Raw genomic sequence first — 7,539 nt, forward strand, 5'->3', positions numbered from 1 at the left:
GATTGACAAGATTTATCGAAATCGGCAAAATTGGTTGTTTTTTTTATGTCTTTAAAACCATTTTTAAGATAGAGCACGTGCATCAACCATAAAGATGTTTTGTGTGCACTTTAATCATGTCGAAAGTCAGTAATGAGCAAAATTTCTACGTGGTTCATAAATGCACAGATTATCTAATTTAACGTAAACCGTTTCCCGCGTTCATCTGTAATACAATTTCAACGTTGATGGTGATCATATGTACAACTTTAATGAATAAATAATATCCATATGTACAATATATTGAATTTTATAAAACTCTACGTAGTTTGCATTGAAGAAGATAGTGTTTATACAGATAATTGGAATCTTCGACACAGCTATTTCTAATTCCAATTTTACTCGTTTTATGTTTGATATGGATACGCAATGGTATCAACTGAATTAGTGTAACACATGCCAAAGTTCAATCACATATTCTTTTTTATCATAGATAGTTTATTATATGAGTTATCCCTCTAAATTGGTGTGCATATACTGTGGTGGCTACAATGCGTATCTAAATACATGTCTAAATACGCCTTGCCAGTCATAATATTCTAACATACATCTAGACTAATTATAACTTATTGGGTATGTTGTATATATAATTTCAAATGTTATTCTAATATTGTATCAAGCAATATGTCCGACACATGCTAATGATTGTACATCTGGAAAAAAAACCCACTCATGATACATGATATGGATGGTAGCCCAGTAGCTAAGTACTTCGTTACTAGCTTGAAAATACGGATGTGTATTTAATTGTTGTTATAAAATTTAGAAATTCATTTCAAAATTAAGGATTATCTCCCTCACGCATAGCTTTTATCCTTAGACGAATTTGAGTCTTTAGCTTTGAGAATTTAGCTTGAAAATACGGATGTATATTTAATGTGCTGTTATAAAATTTAGAAATTCATTTAAAATTAAGGATTATCTCCCTCACGCATAGCGAATTTGACTCCACTTTCTTTTGGCACTTTTTTTGGCACGCTGTTTTTTGGCTATAATAGCTCTAAAACTTCATTGTTATTTCGGATTTCAAACATTTCGGTTGAGCATCACTGAAGAGACTTTATTTGTCGAAATGCGCATCTGGTGCATCAAAATTATAAGTTGTACATGATATGGATGTTATTCAGTTAGAATTTTATTATGGCTTGGCCTGTTGTTTTTTAAATGCACGTCTGCAACCGAATGCAATCTTTGTTTGTAAAATTAAAAGTTTAAATATTACAAATATTGAAAATGAAAGTGCGATAGCTTAATCGGTACCTTTACATCAGAGCATAATTGTTCGAAAGTTCGAATGCAAAATTCGGTTATATTTTCCCCGTTTAAAATTGAATTAGTGGCAAATCAAACATACAGGCTTTAAATATATAAACTTGAAAATCAATTCATTACAATATATTTTCATAATTCACATGCTGCAGTACATGTATGTTGATGACATGCATGTTTCCTATCAAAACACTTCAAATTTCACCGATCTGTCGTTTATATTACAAAGTTGGCGAACTCATTTAGGAGAAGTTGCTTCATGATACATGTATATGATAATGAAATATTCGCATCTACCCTGCTATAAGAGTGAATGTTGGTAGTTGATAGATGAACGATGTAATATCAAGATATCTAAATTATTACTCATTTGTAGGCTAAAAGATAAAGTATAGGCTTGTATTGTGTGTTCCAAGAGGAGAGAACCCGGTGAACCCCGATCATTACATCGTACATAATGGATAAAAAACATTTCTTAAGAAAATATGTTCACTAGAAACGAACGACTCTGACTGCAATTTGCAATCAATGTCAACAGATCTACTACTCTAATCGTTTCATGCTTAATTTTCGGAAGCATTCAGTACTATGTACCTTAAAAGTGATGAGGGGGGGGGGGGGGGGGGGTGATAAATCAAAATTCGCATGTAAAATTTATGGAAAAATTACATTCTCAAAACAAAAAAATGTGTGGGCGAAATTCTCCTGTTGCTACGTGGCTGTAATAATTATTTGTTTATAGAATCGCCCTACATTTGTCGATAACTGGCGCACGTGTTCTGTGACATAGGCTTATTTAAAATACATGAGAGCTAGTCATTGGTTACTATTTTCATCATTAAATCGTGGAACTCACACATAAGGGGACCTTTCTTTTCCTGCATTTACACTCTAACCATCCCACTCACCGTCGTTCACTTAGCATTTAGTGGGCCGCAGGGTTTGACACTAAGGCACGTCCGACCGACCGAGTCTCCTAAATGATAGGTCCGGTCGGGTAAAATGTCGATTTACTAGTCCGACTGGTCGTGTTAAATAATAAACAAGAAACTACCAATCTTGAACCGTGTGGTGGAATAATTTCTATTTTTAGTTCTAATAAAATAAGTCGCGGTTGGTAGTGATGTTTTACGACATCTACTCGATGTTAATTTTAAACAGTTTATTTGAATTGACTATCATAAAGTGTTTATCAAGTTAATAAATTACGTCGTAAACGTTTGTCATTAACATGAAGTATTTAAATATGGAGAAACTATCAGGGTTTTTTTTTCTGAAAAGTTGGTCAGGGCTAGTGGATATAAAGTCAGGTCTAGTAAAAATCATTTGAAGTAGCCGGACTAGTCTAGTGCTCAAAAAAGTAAATGTCAAACCCTGGTGGCATGCGCACAAAACATCGCTTAATGACTATATCCGAATCATGCGCAGGTCTAGAGTGGGGGTCCGGTAGATCGGTAAATTGTATGTAATTTGTACTCAAAGTAATGAGGACTGAACCAGATCACAATATTATCATGAAATCATCTGTATAAAATTGGAACGATTGTATGATATACTTTTCCCAATTTACATAATTACCGGTGATTAATGTAAACATTCTAACCAAGCGGTATTCTTGACTTTATTCAATTTTACTAGAAATCTTTATGGAAATAATGCAAGTTCTCAACAAAGCACAGGAATTTGGATACAGCGCAGTAATACTATATTAATTTCAGCAAACCATATATTTTGTAGCATTAAAGTTTGAACACTCGATATTTTCTTTGTTTGAACACAGGCATAACCCTCCGAAATTTCGATGCATTTAGATATATGAATACGTCAGTCGCGTGTCATTTACTGCAAAAGAAAATCGCATATTCCCAGATCCACGGAAATCGTGTAGCATGCAGAAAGTACCCTGAAGAGATGTCTGACAAAATCAAGTGACGAAGTCCTTGTACACAACTATGGCTTCGAAAAACATATGCCGGTCATGGTCACGGTCTCCTTTTGCACGATGATGAATATCTAATATGAATTTAAAATCGAATGAAACTTAATTTGCTTTTTATAATAATTTAATTATTTACATATTGAAAATTTGTTAAGTAACGATATAACATTTTCTACAATTTTACGTTCACTAGTGATTTTCTTGAGATCGATTAAGTGAACAACGTGAACAAGTACACGATATGTCTCCGAATAAAACATTACTTAACCGCCGAGTTTCACCTAAAAAAAAAACAACTCACCCCTTTTTCACACCAAACATCCTTGAAAAAAAGTGCATATCATATTCGACAAAATACAGTACTTTGCTACACATCGACGTATTCTTCATAATATTCAAACATAAATATGGTGGTTTGATCTGAGAATCAGGGGGTGGGAAAGGCTAGATTTGGTCATCAAATATTCATTTATTTGTCTCAAATGAACAATTTGCATCTATATTTTGAATTTTTTTCCCGGACCCCCATCCTCTTTAAGAGGGAACAAGTCCCCTCCCGCACTCGCGACTCGGCCGTCTACTTTCAGCAGCCAGACTGGTCACAAATGAGCAGGACTAGTAAATTATAGATTCTAGTAGTCTTTTTCACTAGTATAGTGAAAAAATTAGTGTCAAAAACTGATTAGATCTTACACCTTTCATTATTTTGACAATTGCTGGAAAATATAAATACCTTTGATGGAAAGTATTATATATCCTGATGCCCTGTCATAGTGATTGACTTTGGTACATGTACTGTTAAGTATGGTTCCACGTAAAAATCAGGCAAAATCGCATTTTCGTGATAAGTCCATGTTCACGAAATGAACCCAAACTTAGCATACTAACTCGCCGTAATATGTTAAGCAAACATACAAAGTAGTTTTGATTTATTTCGACTTGTTCCAAAATTATGGACATATAATTATGAACATGGAGAATTCACGCTTAGTGCAAATCTATACAAATCACTACTTGTAATCCCTTTGAAATCTAAAAACAGCAAAGCGGGTATGAAAATATATCATTATATAACATTAAACAAATAAAAAAGGCATGCTATGAAATAATTTTTTTGTTGGAAAGTTTCAATATAACATTTTAAAACCTCTCTGAATGTTTCGATTTTAATGCAATTTCGGTTATCGTTCTTGAATTTAACCTCGATGATAGGGGCGCTGCGTTGTCAACACACTAAGTGCGCGGAATATGGCGGATCCAAAACTGAATGCCGTGTAGGACAATATTCCGACAGAGTGTGATCTACCCTCAAACCTCATCTAAAGGAAACGAATATATTTAGCTTGAGAGTGTCAGAAATACATTGATGCATATGACGCCACTGACGATAGACCGTGTGTGGAGCAGCCGACAACGAAGACCGAGCAACATATCTTAAAAATATATGACATGTCACCAAGTCGGTGCATTCCGGTAATTTCAAACGGTGTGATTTACATATTTAATAAGTCAATTTATTATTACTAGCATAAAAATCATAACGAATGTTGTATTATACAATGTAGCATTGTATGAAACGACTGTGTACAGATGACACCCACTCCCTTGTTTCAAAAATTCACACTTTACGCTATGATATGTTTTAGGCCTAGGCTAATCGGCGGCATGTTTCATTTGTAATGGTCTGCAATAATAGCAGACATCTTCGTATCCTCCACACAAACGCCTCTTGTCTCAGATAGAAATGTAGATTATGCCTAACTGAGGATCAGTAGGAGTAGGTATCATCTTAAAAGAGTGTGGTTTTATGTACTACATGTAGATTTCAGTCGGATTTGCATATAAAAATTTAAGACACGATATGACTTTTGTGAGATGCAATGTTTAGTATATAATGTAATCCTCTTCTATACAAATTACAGATAGCTTAGTGGTTAGGTATCCGGATTAGTTTGCCAGAGGTACAGGGTTCAAATCTCAGAATGGATGATGTTTTTTTCTTCAATTTATTTTATATACACATCATTTTTTTTTCTTTCAAGGTATTCTATATAAATACACACAATTTTTAAAATATTATTTCATATGCACAAAATCATTTCTTTTAGTGGTCATCATCCAGCTCTTGACAAATCAGAATTCGTATTTTAAATATATATGCATACTATTAGACATATCAAAGAAAATATTTAGGGTCTGTAGTTTTTAAAGAATTCCATTTTATTGTCAAACAATTCATAATGTTAATTATAAATCTTCATATCAATCAATAAGTTGAGTCTCTTGACATTTTTATTAGATATCGATTATATTACTATTTAAAGCCTGCCTCAATTTGATATGGTCATGGGGACTGGTCAATGCATGGGTTCTTGAATGTATATTTCTAATAATAATATATAAATATAACAAAGATCAAGTCATTTAACTAATGTATATATTTCTTTAAAGTTTTCATACCAGCATCATGGTAGCTCTTCACCCACCCCTTTCATGATATCTTTGACTAAATCAGCATGTAGCAAAAGGTAGATACATGAGTCACAACCCCTCCATTCTCACACTTATATTTTTTTGTGGATCTGCCACCGTTTTGTAAATATGTTCGTAACATATATTTCTGTGCTCATTTGTTCCTTTATCATGTTTATGTCTTGTTTGGGGTTACACTTTTAAAAAAGTATGATTTTGAAATAAAATTTTTAAGCTTCAAAGAACTCTTCCGTGTACATTTATCAGTATACAGTTTATAAAGGATCTAAACTTACAAGTTGCAACTGTTAAAAAATCTTATAGATAATGGAATGTATTGATGAAATAATTAAGAATTCATTTTCAATTCACTTTACAGACACTAATATCTACATGGATTATGTAAAACAGTTGTTTTGTCATCTGAAAGCAACCTGTAATCATACTTGGTAAAAGATAGTGCCATAGACATGATAAATGAGTCAACTTACATTTTTAAAACTACATTATTGAATTTTAAAACAATCCCATTTCTACATTACATGTATTTTCATAAAATTATATAAAGTCAATATAAACTGTCCAAAGTTTACAATATTAATGACACAAATGTCTGCAGTTTCTGTTCTCGTTTTTATTTTTTCCTGAGCAACCATATATATTATACGACTGTAAAAACGTACATTTCACTAAAAGTTTTTGTTCCACTCTTACAAAGGATTCATAAGGAAATCAAGTGCTAAAAAGTTTATTTTAAAATTTGAGCCATAGCATGTTTTTAAATGTCCAGATGCTTTGTAATAAATGTTTTAAATTTCATATTACATAGAGCAAAAATGAATTCAAAATGATTTATGAAATAAAAGATATTTTTAATGAATTATTTAGGGTAAAACACAAAAGTTGATAAATTATATCTTAATGTTTTATCATAGGATTCCCTTGAACATGTTGAATGTATTTTCAGTTTTGTTTTTCTAAAGATATATGTTTTAAAAGAGCATAAGCATTCATTCTCTTTATACTTGGGACCATAATGCCAATCTCTTGTCATTCGATCAACCTACAACGTACGTTGTTGACCAGCCTCACAGGAGTTGTTGATTGGTGAATTTCAAAATGAAAAACAGTTGCCAATCGAGCATTTTTTCTTTAATCTGTTAATTACCCACCCACTCCAAACTATTCAGCCAAAAATACTTGCAAGTTAAACTCGCCGTTCAGTGCAAAATATCCTATAAAGGCCGGTCTAATAAGTAGAAGGGGGATGGGGGGGGGGGGGGGGGGGGGGTCAAAATATACGATCCTCTCCCATGCGGACTTCAGACGTGGTTCGAGACAATGAATATGATTTATGATTCAAACTTTTTTCCTTTGCGTAAATACTAATGCATTGAAAGATTTGTTATATTTAAAATAATTGTCAGGAGCCTGTATATTTCTTCTTCTTCAAATAATGAGTGTAAATAGATGCAAGTGTATACGCTAAAACATTGAATATTTTATATTGATTACAAGTCTCCCTTTTCATATACATTGTAGATATTATATATATAGTATGCTCCACAGTTATTTTGATAGGATAGGCTATAAGTATGGAATCCGGATAGGGCCACATAGTTCACTATCGCACCATCGCATCATCGAGGTTTGGGTCGATGGTGCGATAATGCGATGGCGATGGTGTGATGACGATGACGCGATGCTGTGATAGCGCGATGACGATGGTAAGATGGCGCGATAATGCGATAACGATGGTGCGATGACGCGATGGTACGATGGCGATGATGCGATACCGTCATCGTGCCATCGCGCCATCG

This window comes from Ostrea edulis, unplaced genomic scaffold (assembly GCF_947568905.1).
Source record: "Ostrea edulis unplaced genomic scaffold, xbOstEdul1.1 scaffold_87, whole genome shotgun sequence".
Classification (NCBI taxonomy): domain Eukaryota; kingdom Metazoa; phylum Mollusca; class Bivalvia; order Ostreida; family Ostreidae; genus Ostrea; species Ostrea edulis.